The 12,123-nt window shown below is 37.2% G+C and overlaps 1 protein-coding gene across 4 annotated transcripts in view; it reads left to right on the top strand.

Moving 5' to 3' along the window:
• LOC129766535 (PTB domain-containing adapter protein ced-6) overlaps positions 1-12,123 on the top strand; it is a 96,572-nt gene that overhangs the window by 48,346 nt on the left and 36,103 nt on the right. The window contains exon 3 of one of the 4 annotated variants that reach the window (XM_055767107.1): positions 1,708-1,802. The exons of the other annotated variants lie outside the window; for them this stretch is intronic. The gene's annotated coding sequence lies outside the window, so the exon portion shown is untranslated. The remainder of the gene's footprint in view (positions 1-1,707; positions 1,803-12,123) is intronic. 4 annotated transcript variants of the gene reach the window in all.

Below are 12,123 nucleotides of genomic sequence, written 5' to 3'. Positions count from 1 at the left end.
AAACTGCTTAACTACGCGCTTGTGATCTTTTTCACTGACGGAGCATCCATTTTTGCCGTTCTTCACCTTCTGGTCGATGGCTAGGTTCTCGAAGTATCGTTTTAGTACTCTGCTGACCGTGGATTGGACGATTCCCAGCATCTTACCGATGTCCCGATGTGACAACTCCGGATTCTCGAAATGAGTGCACAGGATTAATTCACGACGCTCTTTTTCGTTCGACGACATTTTTCCAAATTTACAAAAAATTGACAGTGAAGCATGGCCAACGTGATCTATACACTCTTATCTGATTATAAAACCAAAGCTGAAGATATAATTCCTAAAAATTAAATTTCTACAGCGTTTTTTCCGTGATGCAATTTGATGTGACACACCCTTTAATATAAGATTATCTTCAGATACAATTCTTGTAGGAGATTATTTTACCACATAAAGAAAACAGTTTTCCATTCACACTGAAAACTAATTTGGTACGGAGAAGCTAACTTTCATCCATAATTTCAATTTTAAAGATGTGCATTCTGCCTGAAAACTCATTATTATTTTTGACGCCTAGCTAACTCGTAAAACATAGCTCAATTTCGTTTTCACCGTGAAGTGTGTACGTGAATAAAGCCCAGTTTTCAAATGAACATTATTTCACCCAAAAAGCTACTACTCTCGATGACTTACAATACCATAACTATCCATTAACAATAATTTATGACAATTTTTTTTTCGAAATGGAAGTAGATCCATGCAATTTTAAGACATTTGGCACTAACCATTTTCATGCATATGATTACACGGCTTACATGTTGAAGAATACACTTCCCATTTTCAATCATCTTAGGTTGTATTCCTGAATAGGTTGATAAAATTCGAATTCATTGTCATCGTTACAGTCTAAATTGCACTCTGAAATAGTACATTTTTCGATCACCATGAAGGTGAAGATCACCATTTTTCACTGATCCATTCAGTCAGCGTGAGCCAAGTTTATTTTTTAATGTAATCATAATGTGTACCTTCTACGCAAACGGGTTCAAGCACCCTAGTAGCTTCGAGAAATTTTTTTATTGGTTTGCATTTGGTGCTTAAAAATTACTTAAATTCAATATACAACTTATTGACACATGATTGATTGCTCCCTGCACATGATATAAAGCCATATCGACATGGTTAATAGTACATGGATCACTCTGACTGCATACTATGACATTTTCAATTTTGCGTCGTGGTCCTCTTTGGCTTAATCTGTAGGTAATATTTGACCTACAGATTAGCTTCGATTATTTCTGGGTTTTTATCGACATTCAAAAAACCATTATTCTTTTTCCCCAACCTAATATTTCCAGTTTAAGATTTTGAGTGGATCGATTTCAACGGTCTTCATCACTCTGCTAGTAAAAGATTGGATGCAGAAAAAAATAGTTTTTCGGTAAACAGTATACTTGTTCCTTCCATGCTTGCATGTTCTCCATAATTAGAAATAAGAAGTTTCTATTTTACCACCAACCAACATACACTGTGCGAAACGGGCTTCGAAAGACAATGTATAACAATGTAATGTGTATAAGTATTAATCGCGTCGTTTCACTTTGGGGGGCTACATACAATGCTCCACCACGAATGCCATACTTCTCCGGCAATTACATTTTTGCATAATAGCAATTGTTTGTGGTCTTTAATATTTTTGTTTTATTTTCTCTTTCGTATTCACAGGTGAGTTCCAGCTAATCTGGTGATGCTCTGTCCGTGCTCCGAGCTCCGGCAGTGACCTGGGATTATCGTATCTATTCGAAGTGTGGACTGTGCGCGTGAGTCTTCGTTATGCTTCGCCCGGGCGGCGAATGAAATCCAACAAACGATATTGTTATGTTAATAGAATTCTACCAACCTAAATAAGTGGATATGTTGTGTCGTGAAAGATGAGAGTTGTGGCTCATTCAATGTTTTATCGACGTACTCAATGAGCAAATAGGACCTTTTCTTTTTCAATCAAATATAGTGGATACAACCAAAGCCTCTAAGACGACTTTACTCTGTTGCGTGTATAGTTCAAGTTGCGACAAACACATTGAATTTATAACAATTGCGAAGGGGTAGGAGAGTGGGGCTCCACTTAGCAATATCCACACAGACAAGATCGTGTCATACGTTAAGACATTCAATTCATTCAATTGCAACAACTTTGCCGCAAGGAATAAGCAGAATCAGATTTTCAACCATTCTACCAGTTATTTACACGGTATCAATTGAATATTTGTTTTATACGCTTCATCCCGCCGTTGTGTCACGAATTGCTTTTTTATAATTCTACCGCTTTGTATAAATTAACGTTGACAGACCGGACAGTGTTATAATCTAGAGGAAATATTACTCAGCAGAATTTTCTCTCACGGAGATAGTCAATTATCGAGTACGTTGTTTGACAATAAACCATATAGGCTAGGTAATTAAATGTCTTCTTCTAAGATGGCTTTAACGTTCCTGGAGGAGCTTTGCAGTCTCTGCTTGGTATTACCTACGTTGTTTTCAATTAGTACTTAGTTGCAATTTCTTTACTCCGATATCTGTTGTGATTCGTCACCAGTTATGCTCCTTTGATTAGGATCATCGTTGTGGTCATCCAATAGCTTCTGGGCGAAACTCATGATATTCAAAATCAATCAGTTTCTGAGTATACAAGTCTCATGACCATAACTTCCGAAAAAAGGCATGGTACGAGCTTACTAACATCCTCAGTAACATCTTTAATAGTGATGTTTTCTTTTTGATTTTTGAAAACAATTTTCTTCAGTGCTTTAGCATTTTCAACTGTTGTTGTAAATTGTTTTTGATGTAAATTTTATTCACCCATTATTTTAGATAGCGGAAATTTGAAAAATCGGCTTTGTTTTTTGAACCTGCCTCTCCTGTTGCAAATACCGTTTCAATGTCTTTTTCATACCATACCATACCAAACCCATATTCTTGTGGCGTCTAATGGTAACATCTTATGCCTCATTTTTATTAGTAGTACTTAGTTGAGATATCTACTGCCAAATAACACGCCTAGAATGTATTCAGGAGTGTCAAACTCACTAGAGTAACCGTGATCACAGTGCAAGTCGGAAAACAACATTTGACCGAAAATTCCCCGACCCGAAGGTCAATCGAACCCGAACTCCCGACATGATAATGTGTAACGCTATCCACTCGGCCACGGGAGCATATATTTGCATGAAAAATTGTCTCGTTGACCAGTCGCCCAATTGGAATCCAAAGATAATATCAAATCTGTAGACGTGTTCATTGAAGAAACATTCATTCCATTATTATATCCCATTTTGATATAGAGAAAGGTTGCCTTCTTGCGACTAAATGACTACAGTGTTATTTACAATATGAAGATACCATAAACATGTAACATGGACACGATTGAATCCGGCTCTATTTCAGCTAAAATGCCAATAAACCTTAATAAATAAGCACTGACAATTTGATTGTATGGAGGCTTTTTTTCCTGCTTCATTAATTTTAGCGTTTTGGCGCCGCTTGCGTTTTGAATGCTTAAAAAAGGAAAAGAAAGATTTTTGATCTGCGAAAATGAGTTAAATGTTCTTGTAGATGTTGAAAATATTCAAAACTAGGCAATTTCGATTGCTTGTACTTGTTTCCTATAGTACACGGCATGCCGTTATTCGGGATGGTTCTAAACCAACATTATATTTATGCTCTGTGTGTGTGTTTGCGTGTTGACCGTTGATCGTTTGGCACTGAGCGTTGAACGTTGAGTTTCAATTTCAGTTTTAGTTTCAATTTCAATTTCAATTTCAATTTCAGTTTCAGTTTTAGTTTCAATTTCAATTTCAGTTTCAATTCCAGTTTCAATGTCAGTTTCAATTTCATTTTCAATTTCAGTTTCAATTTCAGTTTCAATTTTGGTTTCAATTTCAGTTTCGTTTTCAGTTTCAGCTTCAGTTTCATTTTCAGCTTTATTTTCCAATTTCCGTGTCTGTTTTCATTTCCGTTTCCTTTTATCGCTTGTGCATGTGCTCTTTTATGTCGTCACTAGCTGACCCGGCGAACTTCGTCCCGCCCAAAATTTGTTTTTAGTTATCAATACCTTCAAACATTCACGTTTTCCTACTATGAGCAAATTCATGGGTCCAATCGCAGAACTGTTCATTGATTGATATGTTAATCGACCCCATTGAATTTACCATCATTATAATATCAGATTATTTTCTGACACAATTCTCGTTCAAGATTTTTCAACCACTTGCAAATAACATGTTTCTCCGTTACATGGTATAAATGTTTTCTACAGAAAATATGATAGAATGAAGACAGCCCTAAATTGGACAATTCCTTCCTCGAGTTCTGCTCTTATCAACACATCCTGCGATCCTTTTTTTGGTATAGATAGAGGAAGATATAGGAGTGTGTTTCTTCACATTAAAATCCATTTCCAGTTTCGAACAAAGATCAAATTCGCTAGCGCAAACATCAAATGGACTAACAGCACTTGTCATTATGTAATTGTAGAACATATGGGAATTAATTAATAATTTTACGAATTTTCCCTTTTTCCTTCAGAGTTTTCAAAAAAAATTCAATTGTCATGTTTGGAGGGGTGTCATACCATCATAGAAACATTTATCATACCCAAAAACCCTCACATCCCAAATTGTGCTTTATAAGCTCTCGAGCTATACTGAAATTTGTGTTTGTTGCATGTTGAGGTTTTAGGATGCAATAAATGATTCTATGGTTGTTAGATACTCCTTCCTCTCTCTTAGGTGGGGCTGCCATACAAATGAAACACAAATTTCTGCATAATTCGAGAATAAATCAAGAAAATGAAACCAAATTTTTGACATGTGGAGGTTTTAGGGTGCAACAAATGTTTTTACGGTGGTTAAACACTCTACCCCCCCTCTCTAAGGGGAAGCTGCCATACAAATTAAAGACAAATTTCAGCATAATTCGAAAACTAATCAAGCAAATGGAGCCAAATTTGTCATGCGAATGTTTTAGGGGACACGAAACGTTTCCATGGTGAATGGACACTCCTCCCCTCTCTCTGAAGGTGGGGGGGGGGCTTCCATGCAAATGAAACAAAAAATCTGCATTACTCGAAAATTAATCAAGCAAATGGAACCGAATTTTGCATGTGGAGGTTTAAGGGTGCAATAAATGATTCTATGGTGGTTAGATACTCCTCCCCCTCTCTTAGGTGGGGCTGCCATACAAATGAAACACAAATTTCTGCATAACTCGAGAATTAACCAAGAATATGAAACCAAATTTTTGGCATGTGGAGGTTTTAGGATGCAATAAATATTTTTACGATGGTTAGACACTCCACCACCCCCCTCTCTACGGAGGAGCTGCCATACTAAAATCAACGTGGTCGATTAGAAGAACAATCAATGAACAGTTCTGCGATTGGACCCATGAACTTGCTCTTAGTAGGAAAACGTGAATGTTTGAAGGTATTGATAACAAAAAACAAATTTTGGGCGGGACGAAGTCTGTCGGGTCAGTTAGTCACCTATATAATTGAGGGAGTGTATCATTTTCTGCCAATTGGGAGCAAACTCGCTGCACAAATAGAATATAGGTTCAGGACCATACAGCCGAAATAAATTTTTAGCACATTTTAAGATGAAATTGGATCTTAAAAGTATGCATGGAAAGGATTTCATGAGAGTAAAAATGAAAGCATATACGTTGATCTGTATCCTTTTCGGTTGTGGGCCGTGTATGTGTCAAAGTATACGGAAAGGGTTAATGCGTGCTTATTTGCAATGTGTCTCTTGTTTCACTCTCTCATTGCTCTTATATTGCTATGGCGTATATATTATACTAATGCTTTACTAGTATTGAAGGGCAGCACATTTTCTGTTGTTCTTAGGCTCGTTGAACCCTTTATAAGGCCGTGGAAACTAGGCAAAGAGTCTACTCCAACTTAAGAGAACATAATCCTTACATGAGGAATAACACATATTTACCATTGATAAAAAAAATTAACAATTGAAACAGCTGAAAAACTGGTGGCAATATAGTAGCCACTGTCCGTTAACCTTAGAAACACAAATATGTGTTATTCCTCATCAAAACATCCTTTTTTTCACACCAATCTTTTGTAAGGCCGTGGCAATTATATTGTCACCCACGAAAATTATATTCTTCGCTGTACTTGGAATATTATTTCAATATTTTACTTAACCAAAAACTTCTAAAGGTATCTGGCAATACTCCATTTTTTTGGGCTGATAAAAATGTACGATATTAACAAAAACACGATTTTAGAGCGCCGGCTGTTTAAATTCGTTGAAAATGCAACTAGTTGATAAGTTTTTCACTGTAAACGTACTGTTTAAGATTTACTGTGTAAGATCATGCAGTTTTTTTTAGTAAAATAAATGGTGTATTTGATGAAAAATTCAAATTTTATTAAATTAAAAAAAAATAAAAACACAGTTTTTTCGCTGCACTAGAAATATTGTTTTGATTTTTGCATAACCAAGGCGCAATAAAGTAGATTTACAAGGCAGCAGCGAACAGTGTTTCTAAGGTTAACGGACAGTGGCTACTATATTGCCACCAGTTTTTCAGCTGTTTCAATTGTTAATTTTTTTTATCAATGGTAAATATGTGTTATTCCTCATGTAAGGATTATGTTCTCTTAAGTTGGAGTAGACTCTTTGCCTAGTTTCCACGGCCTTATAAAGGGTTCAACGAGCCTAAGAACAACAGAAAATGTGCTGCCCTTCAATACTAGTAAAGCATTAGTATAATATATACGCCATAGCAATATAAGAGCAATGAGAGAGTGAAACAAGAGACACATTGCAAATAAGCACGCATTAACCCTTTCCGTATACTTTGACACATACACGGCCCACAACCGAAAAGGATACAGATCAACGTATATGCTTTCATTTTTACTCTCATGAAATCCTTTCCATGCATACTTTGAAGATCCAATTTCATCTTAAAATGTTTGTAATATTCTCACGCGCTTGTACAACAGCATCAGTTGCTATGTGGATGGCGTAGTCGTGTAAAACAACCTTGCCTTCGAGCTGGCCTTGGTTCGATCCGTGGTTGGCATCGTTTGGTTTTTTTTTCAATACAGTGTAAATAACAGTCTGAGAGAAGAAGAGGTCTGCTCCGATACATTTTTTTTTCACTCAACCGAATACATCCAGTAATAGGCGGGACCGAATCCGACCAGACTTTTTTTTTTTTGTTTGAACACATCGCTGTTATGTGATGACAATAGCGTGATTGTGATTTTATAATTCGACCAAGTGTGATTTGAAGTACCGTCGATGGGGGTGAGATTGGGTCAAAACGGAGGAAGTTACTATTAGTAATATCTTGACAAATATTGCGAATATTTTCGAAAGCTGCGATCCGTTTTGTGGGAGACATATTTTCACTACTATCAATGCATAATAACTAACTGTAGTACAAATAGTTATTGTTTAATAATTTATCAAAATTTGATGTATTTACACATGTCAAACTTTGATAAATATAAGTACTATGCATTGAAAGTAGTGAAAATATGTCTCCCACTTAACGGTTCACAGCCTTCAAAAATATTCGCAATATTTGTCAAAATTCTACTAATAGTTACTACCTCCGTTTTGACCCAATCTCACCCCTATGACCCATTCTCACTTCCATCGACGGTATTTCAATAATTTATTGTGCTCACTCAAGGCTTCCAGCTTGCCATCTGTCATTTAACAACGTAAATAAATCCGTTCTGTTTAAAAAACGAACGAGGGTTGAATTATTTGGATATTGTTCATACAAAAATACTAAAATTGTGTTTAAAATAGGAGATGGAGGTTCAAATTGGGGTTATATGTATGAATTGAATCCAAATTCAGGAAACAATTTTTTTCTGCGTAGGGCCACCCTAATCGGTATTCAATATATAGTAATTGGTTCCCTTGTAGTATCGTACATAGTTTACATCCTATTTTTATAACTATCAATTTTTGTGTGCATAATTTCGTCAAAGTCGGTCTAACCGTTTCGGGGGAGTTCGACTACAAACACCGTGACACGAGGTTTTCATATATATAGATGATAAGTTTTACTGGAAAACTAATTTCGTATCCAGGTGTCGACACCTTGACGTTGTCATCGCTGGTACACTTCATTTGGTTTCCATCATGAAGACGAAACGGGAATAAGGCCCAATGTCTGCTGTTCAAGCAGTTCCCATACAAAACTTTCGAAAACGTAGGGAAAAGAATATTCCATTAAAATTATTTCTATGTGAATGTTGATCCTCTTCTTAAATGCCGAGCTTTCTTGGGAAATTCCAACTTCTGTATCACTTTTGAGTGGGGAATTCCTTCATCGGTATGGATGATAAGCTTTGACATAAATTGTCATTCAGAGTAATTTCTTGTAAATCATTTCGTTTCTGCACACGCATATTGGCACGATATAATTAAAACAACAAAGAACGCTTTACAAGGTCACCTGTGTTCTGCGGCTTGAGAGTGCAGGCAGTGAGGTTGGCTGACTCATTGAATTTGAATTTATTCTCAATTTATTATTCCAAGGTGTTTATGGTTATCATTGAAGCACCCGCAAAATCAAACAGGCTAAGATACACTGCAGTTCTGCCACGATCAATTTCCCAGATAGCTGTTGATTCCAAAGAATTAACTACCAACCTAGAATGAGAGAGATATGTGTGATGATAGATTGACCGCAAGAATTAGCTGCATGCTCTCGAGAGTAGATGTGAGCTGAGAGGCCATGAATCAATCACTGGTTTAGATTTGGATAGAACTTCATCATTGGGAGCTGTATATGTGTGTCCGCACAGGTTGAATATCGATAGTCATGATTTTTTTTATGTTCCAATCGTTCAAGTCGTTTGTTAGCATTTTTCGAGTAAGTACCCTACCAGACGGCTTCACTTTTAGCAAACACGATTTTGGGTCGATTCAGCAGCAGCAGCCTCAGCAGCTTTACCTATTGACTAGTTGGAAACTGCTGTTTTTCATTGCTGTGATATCTTCTTATTGTGTACCAGGCACACGATCATCCTCTGTCAGTGCATCAATTTATCATCGATTATTGAGGGGTTTTCTGCTCGGTGCAAGTCATCCTCTTCTTATGCATTCACTTGTGAAACGAGTTAGAACAGGAAAACAAAAACAAGAAATCAAGATTAAATCCGTTTAGACGAGGATGATACGCTTGTTACGTGCGGTTTACTGCTAGTGACGTTAGAATCCGTAATGTTTTATTCAAATGTTCTTGGCGGCGATAGTTGAAGGGCAGCGATAAAATGAAGACGATATCGGATTTTTTCTAACGCGAATGAATCAAACTCAAACGATGTTCTTTAGATTTCTGCAATCGAAAAACAAATGATTGTAGAAGGAAAATATTATAGTTCTTAAAATTTCAATTAAAGTTTTTCATAAATTGTACTATACAATTACAGATCCCTGAATTTTAAACCAATCGTCATCACGCCATATTACACTGAATTGTTGTCATACAAGATATTCGGCTTCTTATTCCAATTAGGATTGGGCGATCTCGGATCGATTCTTAGAAGATCGACCTTTTCCATTTCGATTTTCGATTTTTTGGATCGATCTTTTGTACTCGAGAAAATCGAGAAAATCGATTTTTTTGCTTTCGATCTTTTCGATCGTTTTGTAGATTTGTTTTTCAGTATTCATCGATTTTTTATCTCAGCAAAGGCCACCCCACATTTTTTTAAACATAATGTCAACATTTGGATTGCTTCTTCTACGATTTACTTCAGTACAAATGTTGATAGAGACAGAGCTAGCGGCAGCTACTGAGGGGATGAACTGTAACCGTTTGCGCATAGGATCATTGAACCTGATGTTGATATCAATTACAGGTGAAAGGGTGATTTCATGATCTGGCGACAAAATCAATAATCGGCTCCGAGTAAATGACATATGTATGACACAATCGTGGTGGCGATCTGGCGTAGTGATAACATCCATACCTCTCATGCAGAGATCACGAGTTCAATTCTCATTCCCGACATTCTTCCAAAAATGGAAGTAAAAGTGACGAACCAGCTGAAATGTGTTGAAAGTCACTGTACTAGAGAAAAAAAAAATAAAAAATACAATTGGCTTTTATGGGATCATTGTCAGCTGAGTTCTGAGCGCTTGTTGAATTTATAATAATACTACCTGACGGAAAAAGATGAATGCCCTGTGGCTGTGTCTTTCATGCAGAGATACAAAACAAAATACTTTTGATATTTGAATAGAAATATGAAATTTGTATTCCCTGTTCAAAGAAACGACAGCATTCAATAATTTTTCAAAAATCGATTCGGCAAAGATCGATTCTTTGGTACCGATTTAATCAGTGGATCGATCCCTACGCCGTTTTCGATAAAATTCGATTCGATAAAATCGATCTTTTTATAAAGATCGCCCAATCCTAATTCCAACTATATAACCTTCAACGTCTCATGCTAGGCCCTATTAACACTGATTTGTCTTTACGAAATTGCTAAATCGCCACGGATTCTTTTTTTTTCAGTCAAACCATAAATTGCACATTCCGTACCACAATACCGGTGAACGGCAGGTGTGTGTGTGTGTGTGTGTGTATGCGTTCGGCTGCAATTTTCCAAGATTAAACGGAACAAAAGTAACGAAAACATCAAACCATTCATCTCGATTCAGTCGAGACTCAATGGGGTTGGGAAATACTCGAGACAACGCAATTCGATGGGAAAATTCACTCAGTGATCGGCGAAACAGCGGGAGGTGAGCAAACAGTCATTGTACGGATTCAAGGCAAGGCAGTTGAGACTGAGTGACGAATACTACTAACTACTACCCGTTGAGTGTAATTTTTCCTGCCGATAATCGAGATGCGCGTGTTACTTGATAAAAGTGTGCATATTCAGTGAGATCTTCAAGACAGTCCTTTCGGGTTGCTAAATGTCCGATACGTTAACAGTAGAGCTCGAAAATTGGCATGTAATAAAATATCGGAGATGGTCGTTACGTTAGTCTAGGCCTCGAGCCGATGTATATGGACTGTTAATTGTCTGTAAAATGGTTTTATGGAGTTGCTGTTATCCTACGGACCGCACTAATCGTAGTTTTTTTTTCAACGCCAGCACGCGAAGGCGGCGGTGTTTAGTTGTAGCATCTTTTGCAATCGTTTTATTGGTCAATCATAAAAAAATTGTTAACGGGTGAAAGCTGGGCATTCCAAATGTACTACACCATATTATTGGTGGGGAACATCATTTACAGGTTTATATAGCGCTTCAGTAATTATGGTGTTGTGGCTGTTCGAATAGTTTTACTCAAAATTTAGATATCTTTCAGAATTCCACAAATATGATGCTATCCTTCAATTTACTAACAGAAAAAAACTCATAAGCTCCCGAATTATTCTTCTTCTTCAATGGCACTAACGTTCCTAGAGGAACTTCGCCGTCTCAACGTAGTATTACTTGCGTCATTTTTATTAGTACTTAAGTTGAGATTTCTATGCCAAATAACACGCCTTGAATGCATTCTGAGTGGCAAGCTCTAGAATACGCGTGATCACAGTGCAAGTCGGAGGAAATTTCTTTGACGAAAAATTCCCCCGACCAGAACGGGAATCGAACCCGAACACCCGGCATGTTAGTTATGACGCTAACCACTCGGCCACGGAAGCTCCCGAATACGTACGCCCATTATCCACTCCACACATTTATTCAAATTTGTGCATGATAAGCAGAATGACTGCACTGCTGCAATTTGGTGTAAACACGACCGCATCAGACCTCTGCATAAATATCAGCCGTGATTGATAACAGCGGTCAGTAGCCGCGTATTCGGTGAGAGTTTTCATTGTCACCGACAGGAATCGGACAAGCGGGGGTGGTAGAGACTTTCGTGTGAAAACTGGAAATTCCATGATTCATTTTAGTAAACTACATTTGCAACAAAACAATGGCATACACTGAGCTCTCATTGGAGAATGAACTGTTTGTTACTGAAATTGTTTACTTTTGACTCCTTTATAAACCCGTTCATTTGGGATCTATGAGTAGCCTCCACGTGTTTCTCTCATTCTCTCATTATAATGTACTAACTGACC

The sequence above is a fragment of the Toxorhynchites rutilus genome, chromosome 2, assembly GCF_029784135.1.
Source record: "Toxorhynchites rutilus septentrionalis strain SRP chromosome 2, ASM2978413v1, whole genome shotgun sequence".
Taxonomy (NCBI): Eukaryota; Metazoa; Arthropoda; class Insecta; order Diptera; family Culicidae; genus Toxorhynchites; species Toxorhynchites rutilus.
Note: the sequence above shows the minus strand (reverse complement) of the source record. Positions and strands in the feature narration are given on the sequence as shown.